This window comes from Coturnix japonica, chromosome 4 (assembly GCF_001577835.2).
Source record: "Coturnix japonica isolate 7356 chromosome 4, Coturnix japonica 2.1, whole genome shotgun sequence".
Taxonomy (NCBI): Eukaryota; Metazoa; Chordata; class Aves; order Galliformes; family Phasianidae; genus Coturnix; species Coturnix japonica.
The window spans coordinates 48741226-48768533 of record NC_029519.1 but is presented as its reverse complement, the minus strand read 5'-3'; the positions used below and the strand labels follow the sequence as shown (position 1 = coordinate 48768533).

Here is a 27308-nt window from a genome sequence, read left to right as displayed (position 1 = left end):
CTAAATACAACCACAGACATAGTTATTGTTGTTTATCTTCAGTAGTAGAGAAGATGTTAAGTTCTGTCTCTGGCTGACATGTACTAACAACTCTCTGCTAGGTCAGCAAAAGGCCAGGAAATCTGACTTCTAAGGTAGGGGAAAGAGATCCACTCAGTTGAGAATCTCGTATGAGAAATTGTGAGAGTGAGCCACAGCAAGCAACTTATTCAGACAGGCTGTATCCTACAAAATAAGTATTTTTCTTTGCACGTAAAGGGAGTCTCAATGATAGGTGTACTCTGGTGATGAAAATGCTCTATTTGAAGTTCTCTGTTCTCCATTTTCCCCCCCTTCCAAATGACAGCTTTGGATGTCATCAAGGTCACAGCAACACTTCATCTTTCTAAGGAAGATTAATAGTGTGCCATAAAGTTTCCCTTTCTCTTGTGTGTATATGTCTGTATCCATTTGTGGAGCCTTTAAAACCTTATCTTCTCAGCAGGCCTTCTTTTAAAAAAAATAATAATAATACAGCAGTAGGGGCTTGCCCCAGTGACCTGACCAGTTGCTTTCCACAGTTGTAGAGGTTTGTTTCTGAGTGTATGCAGCACTGCACTTTAGAGGTGGCTTCCTTTTAATTATTTTGGTAGTGTTTGTGAAGAAGTGGATGAAGGTAAGGTATACAATGAGTATTTAATCAACAGAAATGACTGAAACTTACCGCTTATAGAAGTCAGTCAGTCACAGGTTTTAAGAGGAACTGAAGCAGGACATCAGTGGGTGTTTATGACAAATGCACTGCTGCACTGTTTAGCTGTTTTAGTACAAACAGAAAACAAATGCATCCCTTTTCTTCCCTCTTTATTACTTCTGCAGTGTTTTCTGGTTAATCGTGGCTGGAAACAAATGATTCACCTCTGTTTTCCAAGCATTGAAGTGTCAATGGATTCTTTCCTTTCTGTGGGTGCTAACACATGGAATTGCTGTTTCTACTTTGTATCTATGGTGGGTTGGATTCTGGCACAAGTACAAAGACATGCTCTGTTTACTTAAGGATGCTGTTTACATAGTTCCACTAGATCTTGGCCTGATGGTCCCTTTTGTTTTATCTGCAAAACTTGACATCTTCTCATCTGTCCGTGCAACTGACTTGAAATGGTTGAAAATTGCAATATCATTTAAATACTTTTACTTGTCTTTCTTTTGCTGGTGCCATTCCACTGAACAGTGATCTTAAAGGAATGGCGATATTTTTCACACATTTCTGTGTAGTTCCACACACACGTGTTTTTATTTAAATACATTTGCAGTCAGATGTTCTGTGCTTATCCTGACAGAGCTTGTTTTAGGACAGTTTTGTAGCGCAAGCAAAGTGCTACTGCAGTATCTCTGTTAAAGCCCTGCCGACTGAGAGCCCAGCTCTGATATCAGAAGTTTGTAATGATTGTTTGGTGGTTTGTTCTTAAGTGCATCACATACTCCACCCTATCATTCTAAATAAAGTTATTGCAAAGCCTCCATAGAAGAGAATACCTGAAGGTACATCCAGAGGGATTTAAAAATATTTTTTAATTAATCTCACTATTATTGATGATGGCCTGATCATAATCCTAGAAACTTGTTTCTCTTTGCTCTTTAAACCTGGAATGAACATAAATATATGTGTTGAGCAGGCAATTTGTCATGTGTTTGCACAGGAGCAATGTGGTAGCCACTATCTTCACTGTCCCAATTCTTCCAGCCTTCCTCTCTCAGCAGTCTCATAGTTTGATTTATGAAGTAATTTCCTCAAAGAAGGAAAGTACAGACAGTAGCTGGTGTATGAGCAACCTCTGCTTTGAGGATTTGCAGCTCACAATAGAAATGACAAAGTGTCTTCCATCTCTAGCTCCTCAGAGTGACTGAGCCAGTGCCACTGGCTGCCAGTAGCATCATGGAGATGCTCCATAGGTTGGTTGCCTGTGCCATACAAAGCCCTGTACACTCACAGCATGCAACTGGGTAGAGCAAAGCAAGGGCTGAGCAGAAAAACATCAAAGGGTCCTTTTTGTGAGAATATGGACAATGCTATAAAACTAACCTTGTGTTAACCCACTGAGGAACAGAGAGCAGGAATTCTGAATGCCAAAACATAAGGAGATGCATGAAAGGGAAAACTTATACAAAAGTAGACTGACTGAATAAAACTATTTATCTTTAAGCCACACAAGTCATGGTAATTAAATTAGGTCAGGCTGGCTATAAAGCTACAAAAAGCAGGCTGTAACTAATTTAGAAAGAGACAGAGAAGACTTGAAAAGAAAACAGATTGACAGGCTCCTATTTTTTTATCTAATCGAGGCAACAAAACTTAAGAAAGAGGAAAAGAAAAAAAAAGCCTTGATTTATCAAGATTTTCTCTCAAGTCATTAGGATAGACAAAAGCATGTAGTCACATATTTGATGTGCGAAGGTTTTCACATTGTTGTTAGTGTTAAACGAGGGATACGTGCATATAGATTTTATCCCTGAGAGAGACAGAATAATTGAAAGCCTTAAAGTTTAGAAAGTGGTGGAAAGTATAAGGAAGCTAAAAGCTGATTTGAACTTTATCATTACAGTATCATTTTGCCGAACCATTCTGAGCATCCTTATCATCTGCTTTTATATGAAGTTCTACACATTTGCAAAAAGAGGACAATTAGGCTTTCATTTAAAACCACTTCTTTGTAAAAACCACCTGCTCATTCTGATTTAAACAAACTTTTGGAGACATTTTCAAATTTTTGCTTTGAATTTTAATTTCTCATAATGTACAGAGTGTGGAAATGCCATTACTGGAAGAATGGAAGAATTAGGAGTTTATTTACAGGTGTGAATCCAGGCTCATTACATGGGGTTTAAAATAATATTTTGGTTAATTTCTACAGCAGTTTTCAGTCCCCAAGCGATTAGAAAAATTAGCATTCCGAGGCTGTCTGAAGGGTGATAAGGACTGTGTGAACGAAATGGGGGAAGGGAATAGACAAAAGGCCCAGCTTGGTTTGTGTTCATGTTTAATAGCAAACAACCCTTTCCCACCCTGCTTCTCTTTTATGCCTGTTTTTATTTTAAGTAACTTCTAAAGGTTTTCTGGCAGCTGATGATGCTCAGCCACTACATTCATCTGAAAATAGATACGAACTTTGCCCTGTGAAGAAAATATTTGAGGTTTTGCAGTATAATTAAAGGGTTACAAATTCTCTGTGAAAATGGAAATTCTGTCCCATTCCAACTGATAGGTCCTTCAGGGTGAAGTTTTGACCCTGCGAAAGTCAATGGAAACTTCTCTTTCATTAACACAGGAGTCATCCTTCATAATCATACTTGCAATGATGAAGTGGATAGCAAAGGAGAATCTGTCTGGCTGGATATTGCCATTAGGTAACACTTCTTCTAGTCATTGAGACAGACTTTAAGAGATGCTCAGAACAGATATGCAAAAATGCATCTAATCAGCAGCTAGGGGAAAAGAAGCATGAAGCATTTCTCTTTGCAGGACCTGATAGCTTGTGGGTAGAGACAGAAGGAAGAGCAGTCTTTTGGAAAGCGCCCCAAGAGGGAGAGAGTGCTCTTGTCACTGCAGCAAATCACGGTACAGAGAACTTGCACAGTCTGAGCTGCCTCCCAGCTTCGAGACTGCTGACTCTAACCAGCAGGGTTTAATTCTGCTTTAGGAAAGAAGGGAAATTAGAAACCCAAAGGCTATGACTGGAATTGCAGGACGAGACTGTGTGTGGAATGTGGCTAGAAAGCAAGAGTTCAGAGAAATAATTAATGAAAGATCTAGAATGAGAAGAAAAAATGTACACTTATGAGGAAGTTGGAAAATCTAAATTCTAAATGAATTGTGGATTGGCAGAAGGATATCCATTTTCTTTACCTTTCCCTGCATCCAATCTTCTTTCTTTTGAAAGCAGAAATTGATTTTAAAGACTGAATCAAAAGGCTTAGTATCTAATTTAAGGTTGGAGATCCCCTGCAGCAAAAATTCCCTTGAGTTCTAGATGTATAATGTTGTGATAAAAAATACTTTTTATTACAAATTTAATCAATAATTCTCTATATATTTCAGACACACACAGAATTCCTGGTGGTAGAGAAGCATTGTAGATTAAGAGCATGACAGTAGAAGCCCTCACCCTTCAAGCTGAAGAGCACTCAGAGCTCCTCATCACTAGACAGAAATTTTTATGAGCAGTTACAAAGAGAATTAACAGAACCCAAGAGTGTTGGCCCAGAACTTGACCCAAACAAAAGCTCAGAGATTTTCAATGTTTTTGTACCAAAACTTATTGGCAAGACTTTCTCTTCTCGCCCCTCACCTGCCTGCCTCCTCTTTCACCTTCTTCCTACCCATCACTCACTGCTGTTGACTCCACACTGTTTGTACCTCTGCTTCCTCCCTGCACATCTGTTGTCTCTGGAAAAGGCTCCAGGGGTGGCCTTCCTGCCCCCCAAGGCAAGCTCTGAGCTCCTTCACATCTCTATGAGAGCACAATTATTAACACTGCAAAATTATTCTTCCTCATCTATCACTTCAAGACATTGGGGCATAAATAATAGCTATCAAACTGGGTCAGCTCCAAGGACGCTGATATTTCCTCTGACTTGTACAATACTGAATTAATATTGTGGAGTGGTCAGCATCACAGCCCTTTTCATTCTGATTTCTTCTGCTTTGGGAACAGAGCATATCTGAGGATAGATACTGTGATACTTGTAACCAGATGAGGAGCAGACATACTGCTCTATCTTCTGACTGAACTTTCAGTTTTGCCTTGGCATACCTTGGTCTTAAGAATCTTAAAGCCACTTAGGATTGTTAAATGTAGGTCAGACATTCTGCCGTACTCCTTCACTTCTTAAGTAACCTGTCTGTGTGTCTAATGTTTATGGGATACTGTGGAACTATCAATATAAAAGAAACTGCCAGTGGGGATGAGCTGAGACACCGAGATCAGGCAGAGCTGCTACTTCTGTAGGCAGATGACCATGACTACCCAGAAAGCAATATAGAGCTGGATTTTTCAAGGTAAGCCACATGGATAGGTTTGAACTCCTAGATTTCGATGTAGCTATATACTGCTCTATGCAATGTTCATATACAGCCAATATAAACCAAGGGACTGAATTAAACCTTGTTTTGACAGATAGACTATTACTCTATTTTTTGTTGCTTATTGATAAAAAGGGACCTGCCAACCTGCTATGCGTTCTGGATCTACAGAATACGGACTGTAATATCTCATGTCCTATTGTGTTGGTTTTAGTTTGTTTGCTTTTAACTACCCATCTTGTTTAACTAGAAGCTGTAGTTTCTATTTTATACAGAAGATAAATTGGAGATGGCATGGAGCAGTGGAAGAGCAAAAGCCTTTAGAAACACTCTCCAAAATTAGAGTTTGTGAAATACTTTCCAAACATCTGCATGAGCAGTACTATATCAGCCTTCCAGCTGCCTGCTTAAAAAAGAGTGTCCTTTAATCTAAACCATGTTCCCTTGGATTTCCTAATGTAATTAATTCTTCATCTTCTTTTTATATTTTGCCAGTGAGAAATGGACTAGTGGTAGTTACCACTGAATCCTTTCCACTGTTTCTTTCAGTTTTGGCATGATGCTGTAGGTTTTCATTGCAAGGGGATCTCCTCAGACAAAGGAAAATTGTGAAACTGTCAGATCAGATTTCATATATTACTCTTGGCATTACATTCACTAGACCCGGTACACAGTGAATTTTGAAAGCCTCTGATCTTTTATAACCATTTCCAGTCTTATACATACATTTTAAGTTCCTCATCTGCAGTCACTGGGAATACGATTATTAAAGCTGAGGTAATTTGGGTATGCTCTTTCTGTAAAGAGATACAGAGTTATCCACTACACTATTAATCATTACCAATATTTCATTAATCTTTCTGCTACACTTCTTGTTGTTTTATTAATACTGTCTTGGTGTGTTTTTTTTTCTTTCATTTTTTTCAAATTTCTGCTTTGGTTATATAATATGGTAGAGCTTACAGTCGAGATTCTTAGATGTAGGAATAGGATAATTTAATTTAATTTCATCACCTTCAGTTTTTAAGTCAGATTAATGCTTCCTTTTGTTATTCTTTTTACCTTGTGGTTTTCTGAAGTGTTATTTAGTCTCCAAGAATCTTTGCTTTAATACATTTACGTGCTTATGTAAATGGAAAAAATGTTAATTATTCCAACAAGAAAGAATATTGCATTTTTATATATCTCTGACACACAAAGTGGGATAAAATCAGTGTGGTTTTTTTACTACTTTGGAGAGCAATGTTAAGACTTCTCAAGTACTGATCAGGAAACATGCTTAATGGAATAAACATCGACCATGGGTTAGAGTTTTGAGCTCCTCCTAGGACTTTTAGAGCAGTAAATATTTTCTTCACAGACTTCTGTGTCAATCTGAAGGCCTAACAGTTATACATTAGCACCTTAATTTTTACCATCTTATGAACTGGAATATGAGTGATTTCCCTGCACCACAGTGTTCCTCATCAATCCAAAGAAATCAACCAAACAGGGGCGATGTTGGCCTTTTGAGGCTGAAATAGAAAATCCCCTGACAAAACCTACAGAGTTTATTATTGTTGTGATTCCCTTGGCCAATTCAATAGGCCAAACAAAGGATTTCCAGAGCTGAAGGAATGAGTCTCAGCAACTTGGGCTATGGTCTAGATTAAGTGAAAAGGCTAAGCTTGCTGGAGAACATGAACAGACAGAAATCCCTTGTTATTGTGGGATTGTAGTTCAGCTGTTTGAGACAGTAATCGCACATGACGTATTTCGGAAAGAAGAATAAGTTTTCTGGAACAATTGGCTGAGATGGTAGATTATTCACATGTCTTTCTGAATGCGAACAAGACATATTATCTTCAATGCTTATGCTGTAAACAACTTGCCCCCACTTCTGAGTCCTCACCCTTATTTCTGTTGCACATACAAGCATTTTGATTTTAAAAGGAGAGGTTTTTCAGCCTCTGATTTTACTTCTGTTCTTATCTGTACAGCCCACAGACAAGTCAGCACAGAATATCTGTGTCCATTTGTTGCAAATATGGTGGACTGTTTGATTGTAGCAGTCACTGTTTCTAAAACCAGTTCATAGTGTTCTTACTTTTCTGCTTAGGAGATTAGTAACTTTCCTAGATGGATTATTTCTATTCTGTTTTTTAATTCCTTACTATTTTTCTTGGCTGCCTACTTGCCAATGTATATGAATCTGCACCCCAATACTGTATGAAACATCTGTTTATTCTATTTTTCTCCCCTTTGCTTTTGATGTACTGTTCAAGTTACATTTGTTTTTTCTAGCTGAGATGAAAGCCTGTCCTTATCTTCATACCAAATGTTGGTCTTCTACCTCTGTGTGTCTTTTGACTGATTCTATTATCAGTGCCATATCCCAGTCTTTTGAAATTTCAGATAGTATACTCAGCTCACTTGTCAATGTGACTACTTGTATTTATCTCTGTACAGCATGCCTAACTGACATCAAATCTGTCATCTTTCTTTGTGTACTGCCCTGTGTGAGGCATGAGTAGAATTTTCTATATTTTCCATCTTCAACATATTAAGCATTTCTACCTGTTTCCTGTTATTTTAACAGATGACCATTTCTTCTCTGCATACTGAAATGCCATCATGTTTCAGTTTGAGTAAGCTGGTGTTATCCTTCCTAAGCAAGAAAAAAAAAATAAAATAAAACAACAAACAAAAAAAAAACTTCTCTAACACAGTTGTACCTCAAGTGTGTGGTTGGGTTGAGCTGGAACATGTCAGAAACAAATCCTTCCCAAGCCATCAGGGAATAATTCCTCATGGATACTTCTTGCAGCTTAGAGTCTCTTTCTTACTTCAGATAAATTCCAAATTTAGCTCAGCTATTTTTTTTTCTGCAAAGGGAAGATGTGCGTAATGTCTCTGAGAGCCGGACATTGAGACATTTTCCCTTAATGAGGTCTGTGGAGAGTGTTGCCTTTGGTCATAACAAGAAGGACGCCGTTAAAACAGAAACTCTGCAAATCATTAGCTAGTTTTATCTTTCTTCCAAGGCAGATTAAAAACAACCAACCAAAAAATGTGATCAATATGCCCATTCAACAATATCTAAAAAGAAATAGTTCATCAGCCAGATCATTCTATCCTGTGACATCAATGACAAACAAAGGGAACTCATGCATTAACTTTTTGATTCTCAAAGAGGAAAGTCTAAGAGATGTTTTAGATTTAGAGGGGTTGTATAGAACAAAAGTTAATGCTCAGGTTGGGCTTCCATGATATGCATGTCAGCTTTAGCACTATTCATTAAATTTTTGTATCTGAAAAGTAGCTTTTGGAAGCAAATATCAGAGCAGTAAATATAGAACAGTGCACCAAAGTGAATGAGAAATATGATAAGGTTATCAGTGAGTACAGCCTGAAGGAAAGTAGTCTTCAGTAGGTAGAAAATGTTTTAGGTGGGAGTTCCTGTGTTTGACAGAATCCCAAATGTTAAGTGATTTTGGGCAGAAAATCTGTGAGGTTGGCTCACAGTGATTCACCTTGTGACCAAGCACATCAGGGAAGCTGCTATACAGCATCAAGTTCAGCATGGAGATTATTATACCACTTAACCTTATCCTTAGGTCATGCCCTCCTAGATCCATTTGCTGGCACTTGGTTTCCTCCCACTTGCAAAAGCCCTTGAGATGGTCTGAGAATAAAGGGCCTGTTTTACTTCAAATCATTTAGCATGGATCTAGTTTTAATCTTGTAACCTTTAGCAAAGCAGGGCAACAGAATAGCATTGCAACATTACCGTGGTACAGAGTAAGCAACTTTGTGTGACTTTGAGATACTGTTTTCAAATATCAGGACTTCAGTTTTATTGCTAGCTGGTAAAGCCGGTACTTTCAGCTTCTGGAAGCGAATATGATTCTCACAAAATAAAGACTGAACTTAATTCTATTTCATCTATAATATTTTTTTGAAATTAATTCACCGAAAAGAGAAGAAAGGTGAAAGCTGTGCTGAGGAGGGGTTTGGCCAACAAACAGGACCCGAGAAAACGGCCACGGGTTGCTCCAGAGGAGGTTTAGATTAGACATAAGGAAAAACTTTTTCTCTCAGATAGTGGTCAGGCACTGGAATGGCTGCCCAGGGAGGTGGTGGAGTCACCATCCCTGACAGTGTTCAAGAAGCATCTGGATGAGGAGCTATGAGATATGGTTTAGTGGCTTGTGGTAGCAATGATAATGGGAAGACAGTTGGACTAGATGATCTTGCAGATCTTCCCAATCTTGTGATTCTATGATTCTTTGATACAATGGTATTGGGCTGTACAAGGCAAAGGAGGAGGCAGGGCAAGCACATGTCATGCACCAGTTGTTCTCAGCTGAAAGATGGTCCTATGAAAGCCCCTGATGGACTTTCGCCTTAATCCAGGGTTCTGACAGAGAACCTGTAATTTGGCCTTAGGCAAAAAGCCTTAATAATGGTTCCACTATGTATAAAATTGAACCAGTAAGTCTTGTTTAAATAGGAGGATTAATCTGTTTTTAATTTGTAGACATGCATGAATAATTTAGATTGAAGTCACCATACCATGTGTAGCACATTAACTTATTATCTTACTAGCTAAATTAATTTATTAGTCTTCCCTAAGTGAATAATGAACAGAAAAACATCTAAGAAAAATGTTGGCTTATTTTGCTAATACAAACTATTGCTAGAGGTGATCTTAATAAAAGTCTCTTGGAGTCCTTAAGCCAGAACTCTTGGGGCCAGCTCCTTTCTTAAAATCTCACCCTGAATGAGGGTGCTGTACAGTGCTGCATGCCTCATTTTGGGAGTGGCTTATACAGCAACCTGGGACTGTGGAACTTTGGCAAGTAAAGAAATGCTTTGGAAATCTGTCAGAATGCTGATGGCCTGACAGCAATTTATAATATTGCCTTAAAAAAAATATATACCTGTATGATACAGCAGAGCCTGTCAGGATGGATAAAACAAAGATTTGCTGTTAACCATACTGTACAGCTTTCTAACCCACTGAACCTGCTTGGTACCTGAGGCCTTTATTTCCTCCAAATCCCCATGTGAATTTATTGCAGATGGGTACTAGAGAGCCACAGGGAAAGTCTTCACTGTTCTAACATCATCTGCCTTATGATGGTTATGGAGCACTTTTTTTCCCCTTCCTCTAGATGAAGGGATTCTCTCCAGCCCTACAAGGTTTAATCTTCTCTTACAAATGGTGGGGGAAGAAAAAGAAAAAAAAATAAAAATAAAAAATTAGCCTAGCTGGGGTAACCAGAGGATAATTACTACTAATAATAATTATAGTAATAATAATAAAAAGCTGCATATTGAACAAGACAGGTTTAAATTATGCTTGCAATTTCCAGCATGATATCAGCTGCTGTGCAAGGAATTCTGGCAGTATTCTCAGCTTAGGTATTGGTTTGCTCAAGAGACTAAGTGTAACTATCTGCTTGATATATCAGAATGAGACAGTCTCGTGTGATTTGGCTTCTCTTCTACATATTCATCAAAACATCAGGAGCAAAGTGAAAGCCCAAATGTAAGCCAGCCTGGAGATAGTGTGATTTGGAGCTGAGTGAAAGCTTGCACCATGGGGACCCTCCCTGGCACATGCTGTGGTCTTTAGCTCTGCTCTGTGAGCAGAGACAATGCAGGCCCAGCTTCCAGATCCAATTGGACATGCTATCATGATAAAACAGGAAATAGCTAATGAAGTTTGTAGATTATACTATGCTGTCTTCACATGATGTAGTTTGCTGAGTCATAATCCCAGTGTCCTGATTTGTCCCTTTGAACCTGATACAAGTACGATCCTACTTTTTAAGCATAAAGATGATCTGTCTAAATCTCAGTGACTTAAAAAGGCCTACTCCAGAACTTCACAATATGCACCTGAGCAGTTTATTTGCAGAACCATGTCTTCTCTAGCGAGATGTTTTAAAACAGATCATCTGTCATTGCTGAGAAGAGTCCATGGTTGAAAGGGTAAGTTCACCTGTGAATTATTTTTCTTTTTCCCAAAGCAAAATCTTACTGTATCTAGATTTTAGATTTGCAGGTTATTGGTGCATTTGCCAGAATGTATCTCTGTGCAGGCACTACTTTGAAACAAGTGAACATTATATATTTTCTTGCCACTTGCCATAAGGTGCTGGTGATTCTATTGGGAAATCTCACCTCTTTGGGATTTGAGATTTTACTCCTCAACCAGTGAAGTCTGAGAACTTAACATTTGTTGAAAAGATCAGGAGCAACTGGAATTATGTTAGCATGCAGAATTGCACCAAGTACCAAATACTAGTAGCATAGAACAGAAGACCTGTTAAAGCTATATTTTTTTTCCCCCAAATAGTCACTGATGCAGTCTGACTGCATATATCACATTTATTTCATTGCTAAGAACTGTTTTTTGTCATGAAAATACACAAAACTTAAACTCATGCTGTAGATTCTTGTTAAATAAAAGAATTATTGAATGCTGAAAATCCAAAATGGAGAACTTTTTACATGTGAGGAAACAAGTGTGTACAAAGATTATGAGAACTGATTGGCATTCCATATTGAATAGCATATGAATAAATTCTTACAGGCCAATATCTTAAAGGACACTGAGAAGCATAAATCTTGCTTATTAAAAAGCAAACAATAGGACAAGTGCAAGAGTTAATCAAGTATGTGGTTCAGTTACACATGCCCCGAATCAAGATTAGATGTTGAAATGCATTACTATAATTTTAATATTGTTATTCTAACTATTTTCATGCATTAAAGGGTTATAAATATAGGAAGATAATCTCTTCTGTCACAAGAGAAAACTTCTTGCTGTATTATTAGGACTACAGATCTGAATACATTTTACATGGAACATGAAGTGTCCTTTGTGCATTCCTGGCAACAGTAGGTTGTCTCTAGATAACCACTTCAGACTGGCTGCATACTTCATTATTTTTTCCCCTTTACAGTTGTTAAAACTTTATAGAGCCTCAAAACATATCCAGATGGACAGTTACTGTGACTGCCACTTATGAAACCAGTATAATCTAGCACAATACACAAAGTAGGGTAAGTGTGAAAGGAAAACAAGTTCTGAATAGAGGACCTCCTCAGAATATTGGATCAGCCATCAGACACACCAATTCTGTTTAGACAGGCCTGTTATACACACCCAAATGTTCTGCTAAACAAAGCAAACCCCCAACCTTTCACCACTTTCCTTCTAAACACGCTGCCCAAGGGTGGTCTTCACCCTGCTTGATGCAGTATTTGTGCCTACATCTTTATTCACAAAATGAAGCTCTCATTCCCATAGTTTTTTGGCAAAGCTGAGATACATAAAACCATTTTATTCCTCTCAGAGGAATATCATATCTTGGCAGTTTTATTTGCATCTGACCTTTTCAAATACACAACAGCAAAATATTAATAAATAGATTACTGTACTGACATGTTGCCATTATTTTGCCAGTGGATTCCCCTGCATGCCTCCTTCAGCCTGTTTGCACAGAACTAGGATTATTACAAACACTATGAGCAGAGGATTTAGTCAAGATAAAAGCAAAGTTATTTGAAAATACAGTCTTTGTCCACTTGCTGGATGGTGACTTCTAAGCACATTGAAGTAGCAAAGAATAGTAGCTTCTATAGGTATTTTTTGGTGATGGGTGCAAAAATAAAACTTTCTATTTTTTTGTATACAGTGCACAGATATCTCAACAGGTTGATTACATAATTGAATCAAGAAATGAAGGAAAAAAAAAACAAAACCCAACGCAAACACAAGATTACAGGATCTTTACAGTAACTAAATCTATGGTTTCATTTCTTGTTCCAGCCTAGAATAGGTGCCCATTTCATCAATTCTGATGCCTGTCTATTTCCTTGTGTGTTGATGGAGAGACATCTCAGTGCAGCAGGCATTCTCATTTACTTTTTTATTAATTACATTCCACAAATTTCCAACTTATGTTAACAGTTAAGAATATTGTTTGGGAAATCACAGTTTTAATTCATGGAATTTTATCTCCTTTCCTGCCTTTTCATTTCAATTCCTTGTAGTCAAATTACATGTTGCAACCCTGATGCTGCAGTTCAAGTTGTATACCAGTTGCTTCCAGAGAGGTTTTTTTAAATGCATTGTATAAAAAAGACACTATCCCTTAACACATGGTATTAGAGCTGTGTTTAAGTGTGCTGTTTTGCAAGAAAAGATTACTTGCCATATGTCTTAACAGAGCCTTCTTTTCTCCTAATCTTCTAAGGATGTTAAGAGGTTGGGTTTTGTTGTTTTTATATATGTATGTATGTCATGATTAAAGATTGATGGTGAAGTATTTAATAAAGCTGTGACTACTGCCACCAGTTGCAAAGCTAAATGCTGTGTCATTCAGCTGTACTTCCAACTAACTTAATGAAACACTAAGAAGTTAAGTAAAACCTAATTGATCTTGGGAGCCTTTTAACCAGCTGAACCTGGACAACCCTATCCTATCACATAAGGAATTTATCATTTAAGGTTTTCCTCAAATAAACTAGATAATTATAGAAACATATTGATATAGTTATTAATTTGTAGTTACATAAATATATATAGCAATGTATGCATTAGTTCTGATGTTTCAGCTTGTTGTTTAGTTGTTTGTTTTTTTTTTTCCCATGTTGAAAACAAAGCATGAATCTCCAATATTTTATCTCCCCTCCATTTCATACCAGAGATAACCACACAACTTGAGTTAGTTGCATGTGTTTGTATGGAAATAATGCAAGTATGGTATTTGTATGGTTGGAATAGTACAAATATAGATAGAAACAAATAGCTAGAGGATAACTAAGAAAAAACACTCACCAACTCTGAGGCCTTCAAGATAGGTGCTTGCTGATGTCAAGGCTCACCACAAAAACTCCACAAAGGAACAATCTCCAGAAAGAAATGCTACTGTAGTAGTGGTCAGCCCTTAAATGGGATCTGGGAGAGGTGGAGCCAAGCTCCACCCCTTCTGGGAGCACAGCTGAATTACCTTCACCTGTGCTCCTGCAGCCGACTCATTGCTTGCATCAGATGGTTAATCGACTCATTGCTTGCATCAGATGGTTAATCAGAGGTTCAGGCTGTGATCAACTGTTTCCCTTACAGTGTGTAACAAGAATCAGATCATAAACAAAAGCACACCGAGGCTTCAACAGGCTAAGCACAAGAGCAGAATATTAATCACAAGCCCTGCCTAGGTAAAAAAAAAATTCCTTTATCTTGGTCATGGTATATAACAAGGTTTAATGGCTCTCTTTCTGGTATGTCTGGTGCCACAGACTCCCCAGGAATCTGATTTCATTGAGATGCCTGCTTCTTGAAGTACTGGTGGTCAGAGGATAAGCTATTTGCTGGCACATTGCTGAGTTACACCTTTATCACATGATTTTCTCTCACAATAGTTCATGAAATAGAAAACTCAATGAAGCAACTGGAAACAGAAGCTATTGCAAGAATGTTCATGCAGCCAACGCTTGGACTATCTGATTTCCCCATTTACCAGCAGAGTTTATTTAAACTCTGAATACAGCAGTCAAGTTGGTTAAGAACTAATTAGAGATTCTAGGGTACATTAGAAAATATGCTGTGTTGTTAATTAACATTGTCGTTAACCAGTACTGTTTTAAACATCAGTTCATACAAAAAGTGATAGAAGTGATTTAAAATGACTTTACTTGCTTCACATCTTGTGACTGTATCTACTTTACACCTCTTAATTTTTCAGCCTTCTGCCTTTGAATTCCAAGAACCCCTAACAATGTATCAGTTAATTGTTTCAGTGTATTTCCTTCAGAAATTCTCCAAACTCTCCCTTACTGAATTATGTCTGCATGTGTAATACTTGGGAAGGGCGAGACTGAAGCCCTTCAAGGACAAAGAAAAGAGAGACTTGGCTTCTCCTCCCTCTATGCCTCCTGATTTTTCAAGTCTTGGTTTTGAGCAGAAAATAGGATGTATTTTGTTTAGCTGGTGGGAATGCTTTTCTAAATTCCATAGAGTCATTAGTGAACTTGGGCAGCTAGATTACATATAAGCAATGTTTTTGCTCTAGATAAACCAGTGGAAAACTAGATGATCTCTGCTGATTTCACTGAAATTGCTTAAATTTAATTCACAGTAATTAGAACTGGAGATGTTCTATATGATGAACTATGTGTAACATCATTAAAAATAATGTAAAAAGGCTTGGCTTGACAGAATGTAACTGAAGACTAGCAAAAATAGCACATTTCAGTATGCAAATGCTGTTCTTTAACAAGGTTCTGCACCAGAAAAACGTGTATCTGAAGTAATAATTAGTGTATTTTTAAAAATTTTTTTATTTTTTTCCTAAATGAAGGAGAAGGAGTTGAGGTTAATGAAAAGGTGGGTTAGTTTTGACTCCATCAGCAGATTGTAAAAATACAAAGACTGAAAACAAACAGAAGAGGGAGATGTTTCCTGTACCATTTCTTTTAAATCCTCCTATCTCCTCCCATCTTTTCTTTTCAGGCTCATTTGGACGAACATCAGTCAGCCTTGTTACTTTAGTCCTTCTTGCTGATGTTCTGTGGGTTTCCATTTTATTTCTGAATAACCTGAAAAAATCATATTTGCATCACAAGCTGACCAAAATGTTCTTTAATTACTTCCCAGGAACTTTGCTTCATTCTCTGAGTGGGTACCACTTTGTTGCTACAGTGAGGAGCTTGTCAACACTCCTATTAGAGATGTCTAATTTTACAGGATACTGTAACCCAGCCAACATGTGTGGAGCTACAACTAATTTTAGAAGTTTTCAGGAACGATGCCAGTTATTTAACATGCTTACACTGAAATAACTTTTGGCTTTTCTTTTTTCCTTTTTGTTTTTACTCAGATACGATAGAAATAATCACAAACCACAGCAGACCAAGAATGTGCCAGGTCTTTTCTTGTCAAGGTGGCCCTGTACTTCTGGCTCTTTGCTGCCTTTCTCAGACACTGTCTCTCAGACTTCAGTCTGTCACTTCTAACGCCTTACTCAGGAACTGGCTATCCAGTTGCTTTTTGTATTATGTCTTTGTTTGTCTCACTTTTAATCCTTACTTGACCTTGAAGATTCTGTTCCCAAAATCAGGTCATCAAATATTTAATGATTCATTAGAAATGTAGAAGTTTTCTAAATAAGATATTGGGACACCCATTGCTTTAGCTGTGCACCACAAACTATTTCATTGCACCCATTATTATGTGCAGATGTAATAATTGGACATCAATTTATTTAGCCCTGGAATGGCTTCTGTTAGTGGATAGGGAGAACATGTTTAGTTCTTTTGAGCAGTGCTGTGGCCACCACCCGGAGTTCTCCCCTCCTTCACAGGAAAGATAAGGAGTCTCTGCATACACGAAGCCTTCAGCAGTTGGATCAGGTTCAGATAAAATTCTGGCTTTCTCAGTTTTTACACAAGAAAAATCTGTGAATGATTTGAAAATTGTCAGTAATGCCTTCTGTATTTGTTCTGCCCAGGGGGGTTTTAAAAATTCAGATTGGAGCAGCTGAGGGTGAAAGAAAGTTCAGCCCTTATCAATCAGTCACCCGTATTTGTTGAGGCAGTTTCATAAAAGCAGTGAAGTGAATGCAGAAACAAAAACTGGGGGCTCACCCACTGTGGGTGAGGTAGGACACATTACGTTGGAGATACAAGGTCAAACATGAAAATGTTTCTTCCAAATTGAAGTCTGGGGAATTGCTGATGAGACTGAGCCCACCTGGAGCAAGTGAAAACATGATGGTGAGGGGCCTGATGATAATCCTTGGACAAGCGCTCGTCTCCTCAAGCCTGGTGTGAACTCAGAAATCTGCCGCTGAGCTGGGACTGCTTTGCCTTGCCATTAAGTGAAAGTGGAGCAGAGTTGAGCCCTGTATTGTAGCTTGCTTATCCCCAAGGTGAACACAGGCATCTGTTTTAATATTTGAGTGTTTTCTTGTACACTTTGATATTTCCTTGTTGGTAACATTTGGGGTATTTAAACAGGGTGAACCTTTTTACCTGCAAAATCATAAAAAGGGAAGAGCTAACAAGGGGCTATGAGGTGTTATGGCAGAGGTGATGAGGTGTCTGTACTGGACCTCTGCAAAGTACTTTGCACATTGGGGATAAAATCTCTGTTTCACAAATTTCTTGGAGAAGGTGAGAAACTGAGCTTTTCTCTGTGATTGCTCTGCTGTCTGCATAAACATAGGCAACCTGTGGCGTGCTGGGTGCCCAGGAAGGGGTCTGTAATCCCAGCTGCCAATGAGTGGTAATCCTTTAGGCACAGGGTTCAGCCATCTTTAAGCTCTAGTAATGATAAATCAGTCTTAATAAGAAAAAACTGCACCAGTTTTACTATCTAAATGGTGTAATGACATCAACTGCTGTACTGCAGATATTGAAAATTCTCACCAGAGGGAGGGCACTGGCAAATTCTTCACAGCCAATTGTTATACATGATGGATGCATTAGCTAATTTTCTTGCCAAAGAAAGCCTAGGATCTTGGCTTTCAGGCTTTTGAAATTTGGTTTGGCTAAAGAGTCTGTCACTGAAGTCGCAACAAGAAGCACACTGCAGCCTCTGCAGTATAGTCTTGGAGTTCAATACCAGAGAGATTTCTCCGTTTCAAGGCTGTCAAGGCTGCAGTATGAAAAGTAAAGGGGACTTTTTCTGCTTAGATGATGCGCCTTAATTCTGCCCAGGGCATGCCCAACACTTTCCCTGAGAAAAGATTTCTGTGAGACTTCAGCCTGAAAGAGTGCTCAGGCAGTGCAATGGGCTGCCCAGGGAGGTGGTGGAGTCACTAACCCTGGAGGTGTTCAAGGAACGTTTGGACATTGTGTTGAGGGACATGGTTTAGTGAGAACTATTGGTGATGGGTGGATGGTTGGACTGGGTGATCTTGTCGGTCTTTTCCGACATTGGTGATTCTGTGATAATCACCATGGGAATCAGCTTGTTGAAGCTGGAGGGAAGAAAGGAAATAGAAGCATTTCACTTAACCACATTTTAGAATTTCAATAATTTGAGCAACTCATGAGAAAAATTACATCATTCCAAGATCAGATTTTTAAAAAATAATAATGAATTAGAATTTTAAAAAGTTACAATTGCAAATTGAGTTGTAACTTTTAAAGAAATATGAGAAAGTTCAGTAGACCTATTTAAAAGGATACTTGTAGTGATACGATGATAATAGAGCTGTGGAGGTGTGCCTAAAACTCTTAGCTTCTTTCAGACCTCTGTTATCCTGTAAATACTGGATATGTTGCTGTTTTTGTAATTAAAAACTAACCTCTGCTGGGATAAGGGCTTTTACTTTTTCTGAATTATGTTCTTATCCCACTTGAATTAATAGCACTGAAAAAAGCTTTACACTAGCCCCCACAATTCTTTATGTACTGTCTCATCCAGTTTTTAGAAAATCATTCCACAATTTATCATACAGGTATTCTTATATGTTTTTCCTGAAGTGGGTTGGAAAATTTAGATCCTATGGTATGAAATATGTGTTGAATAAACAGTAGGTAACTGTGAACTAAAGTGGTTAAAGTCCTGCTGAGAGGGGCTTTGATCACGTGCAGAATGTTAAATGTTGCAAGTGGTTTCTGCATTGTTGTTGTCTCCTGATTTGCTTTGTGACAATTTGCCAGCACTAATCTGAATTGTGCATAGCATAAAAAAAAATACAACACAAAACAAAGTAAGTAGAATAACAATAAAATAAGAGAGAAGAAAAATAAAAAGGAAAACAAAAAATATATCCAGATGAAAACAAAAACAACAACAACAACAACAAAAAAAAGCAGAGGTTGCTGTATATCAGCAGTATACATGTTAAGGGTATCAATTAAAGTAAAAGTTATGCTTTAGACATAATATATCAGTGTTGCACCTGTGGGCGTGCTCTTGTCATATTTGCATGAGGCCTGCTAATAAAATCAGTTAGTGCTAATAGAAGCAATGGCAAATCAAGACTTGAGTCCCCATCACTGTCCCAGGGGCTGCGTGTGAAATGAAATATGAGTGATGGCCAGGATATTTGCCCTGTGGCACAGCTCTTCTATAGAACTTCAGTGCAGTTGGCCATGGTGAGCATTCACTGGTTGTAACACTGAGATGGGCAGACAAAAGTGTCATGGAAAACTTTTCTTGCTCTTCCTCTTTGAAGTGACTATAAACACATCTAAGATGAAAATATTCTGGGCATTTGTACTATGTTGTTTGAAACCAAGTATTCTGTTTCCCAAAGATAATGCAACAGTTTTCTGCTTTAGTTTCAGTGCTTTTCCTCAGCATCAGTTGCTACTAAATAAGTCCTCATCATTTTTCAAGGGTGTAACTCATAACAGGCAGCAGTAACAATTACATATTGTTTTCAAATAAGATGCCATTTTCCTTTCTGGCTGACAGCAATGGGTTTTTAATGTGTAACATTTGTTTAATAAAACTCACAGATGCTTCCTTGACAGTTGCAAAGGAAGAAAAGAGAGGAAAACTAAACTAAAGAAAAGGCAGTAAATATAAAGAGCAAATGAAAGATTTAGCTTCCATCACAACTATTTACATTGCATCCAAGAAATTTTATTGGACCAGATATCTGATGAACACAGTTTGCATAGCAGGGATGTCCTATCACTTGATTCCATGTTTTGCCACAGTGTTGCTTTGATTCTCTGCAAATGAAGGAATACAAGGAGAATCCATGTGTTATCAGAAGGCCCAAACTTCATGAAGATCACAGCATTTTGGCTTTTGTGTTTCAGAAGGCAATTCAGCAGAGCAAGACAGATTTTCCTTTTGATTTCTCAAGGCTGCTGTATCTCCATGGTCTGCCTATCCTTTCCAGTTAATAGAGCTCACTAATTTATTCCCTTTCTTTGGAGTAAGAGGTAATGTGTTAAAATTTATCACCAATTGACTTTTTGTTGTGGTTTTTTTTTTTCTTGTCTTAAACTGAAAGAAATATCATCCTGCTCTCAAGTTTTTTATTCTTCAAGCAAATAAAGACAAAAAGGAATTTCACTTTGATTCTAAAGCTCTTTTAAATGTAATCAACATAGCTAGTAGCTTCGCAGGTAAGAGGATGTGGGACTAAGAGAGTAGTTTCCCTCTAGTCCCCCAGCTGTCTGCACAGCTCTATGTGAGATCTTTATCTCCCAACTTGTGCAGCAATCTAAGCCTTTCAAGTGTGTACTGTGAAACACTGGGGGAAATAATGGAAGAGGTTTATTGTGCAAAGGGAACTGATATGGTGAAAGCAAACATTTACAGTGAATGGGAAAGCCCACATGAACAGAAGAGGAAGGTCAGTAGCCCTGGCTGTTTCTTACTCCATGTCTCTTTTTGAGTCCTTCAGGGTATCTGGAGTGTGGTAGTAAGATGCAAATAGTGAAACGAATCTGTCAGCAAGGCCTAATGGCTGGTGCCTCGAGAGCTGGTTGACTCTGAGCACTGTGGTCAAAGTGGCTGGAGCCCCTGTATCCTGTGTTAAAAAGAGGAATGGATGTTTGTATTGGTGTCTGTGAAACAATCCTGCTTACCTTCAACAGGTGTTTTCCACAGGCCTGGGAAGAAGCTCTCCAGGGAAGACGACACCGTGCTTCTTGTTCCAGCACTTGCTCCACTAGGACACAGCCCTCAGTTCTCCACTGCTTCTCACTGTACATGGAGTTGAGTGTCTGAATGTCATATGAAACAGGTTCAATGGATTTTCACTCATCACAGTCCTTGAATTTCAACAGACATCAATACAGTACAGTATTTTGTATGGTCCAAGGAATATTGCAGTGAAAGTTTGCAAGTCCATTTTGTATCACAGTATAGCAAGGGACCATTATGATTTTTAATTAAAAACTGTAGCCTTTCATAGTGTCTTCAGTTCTTTCAGATGGCTGTCAGAAAACAACACGTGTCAGGCTCCATAGGGAATGGCGCATCACATCCTGACCTTGGCACAGATGTTATTATTTCAGTTGTCACTCAAACAGCTCTCTGGCATGAAAAGCAGTGGACAGGCATTGCCGGGTAATGGATGGCAGGCTGGAGAGGGAGCTGTTCCCAATTGACAGAACTGCTATGCTTTCCCAGATCAGCCTATAACTTGTGATAATATTGTGCTCAAAATCTCTACTGGAAAAGGGATTCCCCAGACAACTGCAGATCAGAAAATACTTTCTCATTGCCCACCAGAAAGAAAGTGATAAATGTTTTGCATTTTTGTCTCATTTCCTGTCTCTACCTAATAGAACTAGATATTAGAAATAACTGTAAAACTAGAGAAGACTGCTTTCTTTTTCTTTTAAACAGGATTTCAAATGAGAGATATCTTGTAATAATCATGTTCTAACTTACAGAAATGTCAAAATCATATCTGTATGTTTGAAGAGCTGTTAAGGGGTTGTTTTCTGGAGATGAGACAGAAAAAATCAGCCAGATTCACTGGTGTCCCCTGACGGCTTAATGTTATTTTAAGCTGTAAAATTCCCATTAGTTTAAATAAAAATATGCACAGCTTTTAAAACAGGTCAGCTGTATGTTCCATGTGCATTTCCATGTACAGTGTACTTGCATCATTGCAAACGTCTGAGCAAAAATTCTTGGCCATGTTCTGTCCCTGCACTTCTACAGCCAGCCCATGCTGTTCCCCAGTCATGTCTTTCCTGAAGCTTTGCCTGAAGCAACTGTGATTCTTCAGACCCTGGAACTCCATCATTCACTTTCCTTAGGAGGTTTTGCCACAGTTTAGTACATATTGCTAAGATATTATTTTACTTCCAGCAGTTACCCAAAATTTTATTTCCATTAATTTAATTCTGTTCTTTTCAAATCATTTTCTTTTTTTCTTCATTGGTGTTTTCTGAAGATGTTCATTTTTTATTCCAGATAAGGTCAAACTTTTATTTGCAACTAGAACACAGTATTATTCCTTAGCTGGAGGGAGCTCATCTGAAACAGGTATAGGTAATTATGGGCTGCACTTAGGGGTCTGCTAAAACTGTTTGCTTGATTAACTATCCCTGCTGGGCTGAGAATTGCTGTTAGGCATAAAAGAATCCAGTGCCATGCAGAGACATGGTCCCACAGTAGCTTTCAGGGCATCTGATCCCCTGATGCCCCAGCAGAGACTTGGCAAAATGTGACTATTCAAAGTTAATAGAAGAGGAAGGAGTGGGTTGTATTCTGGTTTCATATTGGCTGAAACCAAGAGCTCTTCTAACAAGCCCAAGAAATTAGGTGGGTCTGTGCATTCAAAGTAACATGCTGCTCAGTCAGATGAGGGTATGCTGCTTGCTTTTACTTACTTAATTACTTTCCCACCAGTGATGCTCAAAAATCAGTCAGTGGCAGAGGACTCCAGAAGCCCTTCTCAGATGTTTTGGGCTGCATCCCCCAAAGCTTGCCTCCCATAATACAGTTTTAGCCTTAGGCACTTTAAAGTTAATAGACCTATTTGAGCAAATGGCTTACTTGAAACCTACACTAGAAAAAAAAGTGAGCATAAGCATGCTTATGCCATGCTATAAGCACCTTTATACAATGCAGTAATTCGGTGCTGCTGCCTTTTCTTGGAGCAACCAGGCCAATTACACTGCATGTACAGGACAAGAAGGTAGAAGTGGTTCAGCTGATTGTGGATCCAGTAGCAGAGACTGCAGCCATATCACCCCACTGGTTCTCATTTTGGTATTCCTTGTGTGGCCAAATTTTGTCCAACTTGCTCAAAGCTTTTTGGGTATTGACTGCAGAAGAGAATAAAGATATTTTGGAAATGATCGGAAAAAAAAGTGATGGTAGTGTAGGAAAGGGTTCAAGGCAGACAATAAGTGATTCTTTCACTGTCTGGCAAACTTGAGTAAATGTTTTTCTCTTGGAAGAGCTGTTCAAGTATGCACTAGGGTGGGTTGGCTGTCATTCTTTGGACTCCAGATTCCATTCTCTCTGAGCAAAAGGAGCATAGAGAAAAATATAAAAATCTCCTGTATGAGCTGAGGACTGGAAAGTGATGCCCCTCTGGCTGCCTCTGTAGGATGTGTCAGCTCTGTTATTGCCCTCAACACAGTATGTCATGGCACTCAGTCTTTCATCTAGAGTACTCTTATTTTCTTATTATTTTGGTTGCTTCTCCTAGTACATAAAGCAGCCCCATTTGCTTTTATAGCTAAGATCTCTCACTGGTGTAATTTGTGTTCAATATTTTGAAGACATTTAGAAAAACACCTCAGAAACTTCTCTGTCTGCCTGTTCCCAAGTATGGTGCGTTATTCCAATGTCTGTTACGTTAAGTTTGTGTTGTCTTCAGCTCTGTTGTTTTCCCAGCTCTGAGATCTCTCCTGCTCCTGCTCCTGCTGTTCATTCAGATGGAGAGTTTCTCTGAACAAAGCCTGGTGCAGGACTGTGTGAATTCCCCTCCAGTCCTTCAGGCTGTGGATATTTATCTCACTTTCTGCTGCTGGCAGATCTGTCTTTGAACCAGAGGCTTGTTTAAAGCACAACAGAACCCTCTCCCCATTCTCTGTCACTCCATCCTGCCTGCAGAGCATGCTATCAGCAAACACTTGCAGCACTTTATTGCAGGTGATTACAAAAAGCAAGAAATATTTGGTTTCTTTGAATGTATTCTGTCTTGGTCCTTACCCAGAGTGCCACTTCCACTTGGAAACGTTTTTCGCTGCTGTTATCCGAAGCCAGCAGATCATAACAAAAAGGGCTGATTATGTAAAAACAAAGTGACATTGGGCTGTCAAAGCAAAATCTCCTTGCCACAAATCACAGCCTGGGCCCTGTGCCCACAGCTGGCTGGCAGAGCAGCAGGAATGCGTTTGTGGGGCCAGCACAGGGAATCATGCTGTCCAGCGGCACATCCCAGCAGGAACGCAGCTACCACACCACTTGTCCCTGGGCTGGATGCTAGGGCAGGACTGCATCTTCACACTACTTTCACATGGCTTTTGTACATCGCCTGCTTCTCAGTCTGAAAAGACATGGGAGATAGATGAGGAGTACAGGTAGAATATCTACAGAATTAATCTCAACAGTCTGGAGCAAAGCACTGCCCTTCAGAACGTTTGATTTGTAATAGAAGCCATATTCCTCTGCAGTACTGAAAAAAAACTGTAGCACAGCAAAAACCATGAGGTTTTGCAGAGTTTGAATTTTGTACATTGGCTCTGACTCATAGTTCATGATCACATATTCATATATATATAAGAACATGATTAAGTGGATTCTTTTTATTTACATGCTGCCAATAGCCAGAAACTTCATTTTACACCATGTCAAAAGTAGCTGTCTTCAGCCCTCTGCTTTATATCCCAGTTTAGGGCTGACACTTCTACTAATGATTTCAGTAGAAATTATTACTTCAAAAAATGCCACAGAACCAGAGCAGGATTCAGCTCACCTAACATTAACTTGGGCACTTGGCCTTAAGCTGCTTATTTCACCTTTCTCTACTGAATGGAAATATATTTCTCCCATGTGCAAATGTTCCGTTCATATCATGGGGAGCACTCTAGAGGTACCTGTTCTTCTGGTTATTCCATTGGAGGGATGTAGCTAATTCTTAATGAGCTGAAGCTGGTTCATTATGATCTTAAATTACTATGACATCTTAATCTGATGTTCTAATAAGTAATTTGCTTAAAATCCTTCCCCCAAAGCAGTATAAATCTGTTTTAAAATGTGTAAAGCTGTTCCCTATTGCAGGATAAGTTTTTTATGTTAATTTTGACATCTTCAGTCACCAAAACGACAGTTTCAGAAAGGCTGCTATTATTGCCAACATAAAGTCAACATTCAGTGTTGGATTGAGGAGTTTGGTTTTAAAAAGAGGTTATTTCTAGAATGATGAAGTGGCTTTCATAAATTAGGAACAGGCCCAGACTACAAATCAGAGATCTGAACTTCCAAAAAGTTCTTCCTTGGCATGCAGTCATCTGATTTCTTTTTCCTACTCCATTTTTTTTTAAGTACTGGCTATTTCTATACTGGCTGTGCTAGTTAAGGCCAATCCCATCAGTAGGAAAACTGACATAAGGGGAAAAAATTGACTTTCACATCAGAGAAGCTCTGCTATGAAAGGGATCTGGAGAGATCATTGCCCAGGGATAAATTAAATGACATGAAATGATCTGGGAAATGCAATTCAAAGCCAAGATACCCATACTCTTGGGCAAGATGGGAGCTCTGAAACTTCACTAGTCATAGAAAACTGAGTTCATGGAAAAGGTGTTTAACATATTTTTATTATAAAGAAAAAAATATCTTTTAAAAATGGGAAGTGAACGAGCTAAACTGCATAACAAACACTAGAATTTCCTCCTGGAAAATCCTAAGGTGAACAAAAATAATCCAACATTATTTTGGTGCTGCTTTGTAAGCATCCACTGCAGAGGGTGGGTTCAGTGTACCTGCACTACTACTGAGAAGCACTTCGTTACTGCAAAGGGCTTCTCCTGACCTCTCAGCTGTCTGTTTACAGCTTCCAGCTGGAAGGCAGTGCATGGTTACACAAGAGCTTAGAGCAGCCTCGGCAGAGGCAAGCAAGTTCATCCAACCCACTTACATGGATAAGTATCCTGTCTGGTGGGGCTCTGGAAGCACTTCTGTGGACATCCACATCCTGCAGACCACAGCATGGGGTCTCCAATGTCTCAGAGCCTGATACTTTCTGAAGAGAAGCAGATGAAAGTATCAGGCTCTGAGATGTTGGACACCCCATACTGTGGTTCTGTCTGGACTGCTTGCTTTTGTATATTGTTGTGAGTTATGCAATCAGAAACCCATATCTTCTGCAGTTAGGCAATTAAGTTTATATTTATATCTCATAATTGCAAACTGAGAAAAATGGACTTGTTTTAAAGTGGAATGGAAATTGTCAGTATCTTAAAACCTTTTCTCAGTCTCAGAATCTTTTCTAAAGATTCATTGTCTTCAAAAAACACTTGTTCTTTGTAATTATGGTAAGAGCAAACTGCTTTTCCAAGCAAATTCCGTGTGAGATTGAGGCTTGTGCTCTTTAGTTGCCTGTTAGTAAAGAAAAGGCAATAGGACATCTGATAGAAAAACAAACCAGATTATGTTCTTACACACTGTGGTTCACCAGGACCAGAAGGAAATAATGGCCTGGGGGTTTAAGCTAAAGAAGAAAATGAAAAATATGTAGAAATCATGGCAGATGCTCCATGTTATGGTGAGTAAGCAGCATACCAAAGAATGCTGCCATCCAGATAGATCTGAGGCCATAAATGCAGTAGTGTATTGCAAAACCACTGCCAACTGTGAGCTAATAATAATAATAATAATAATAATAATAATAATAATAATAATAATAATAATAATAATAATAATAATAATAATAATAATAAAGTCCTACCTAATAGTTTGTAGGTCTAGAAATACCTGTATTTCTGTGACCCTTGAAATTAAGTCCAACTGGTAATGTGGAAAAAGTAGCAGCAGATCTAAAGCCTCACATTCTTTGTTCCCAGAGTTGTTTGCTGAATGCAGTAAATACTGGATTGATCCAAGTAGGTAGCCCTTCTCAATAGTGCGTGCCTGCCTACCATGCCCAGTTTCCTATTAAAAAAAAATTATCTTTTCACTTCCAGCTAGCTACCTAGCTCCTCCAAGACTCACAGATCACTGTCACCTTGTTCCTGGCCAGCACCAACCAATCTCCATTCTTCAAACTGAGATACAGCAGAGTCGCTCAGTGAACATATGTGCCTTTCACCAGCCTGGTAACACGTTCCCTGTAAACAGGTGACATTGCATGCACCCTCAGAGCCTTGTATTACACACAGACATTGAAGAGAAATGTGATGCTAGCTTAGTATTTTCCCTTTGTCATCTATGGTATGACACATTTACTAAAGCTGCTCCTTTGGCTATTTTAGTTATGAGTTGTGGGATGAAATTTGTTTAGAATCTTTTCAGGAGTTTGGATGCACTTTCAATAAAGCTGATGGATGCTCATGTCTCCCACTTCGCTGTGGAAGCTTCAGCTGTAAATCACACATGTGGTAGGTCTAAGATGGGGAGGGACGATGTATGCTATAGTACAACTACTCCTATTTATTTCAACTTTTTTTGTCATTGCTTTTTTTCTATCAAGAAAAATAAATTTTCTGTTACCCTCGTTCAGTGCTAGATCTCACACCAAATCATTTCTCTAAAACAATTTGCCATTTATGATCTGGCATGACCGTTGCCTAAGTAACCCCCAGCCCT

General features: G+C 38.7%; 2 long non-coding RNA genes across 5 annotated transcripts in view; one reads left to right on the top strand and one right to left on the bottom strand.

Moving 5' to 3' along the window:
- Window positions 1-27308, top strand: part of LOC107313568 — an 86489-nt gene that overhangs the window by 15982 nt on the left and 43199 nt on the right. The window lies entirely within an intron of this gene.
- LOC107313567 overlaps window positions 19637-27308 on the bottom strand; it is a 62926-nt gene continuing 55254 nt past the window's right edge. For all 4 annotated transcript variants that reach the window (XR_001555060.1, XR_001555064.1, XR_001555063.1 and 1 more), the window contains 2 exons: window positions 20618-24048; window positions 19637-19750 (listed from right to left, as the gene is read on the bottom strand). This is a non-coding gene — a long non-coding RNA (uncharacterized LOC107313567). The remainder of the gene's footprint in view (window positions 19751-20617; window positions 24049-27308) is intronic.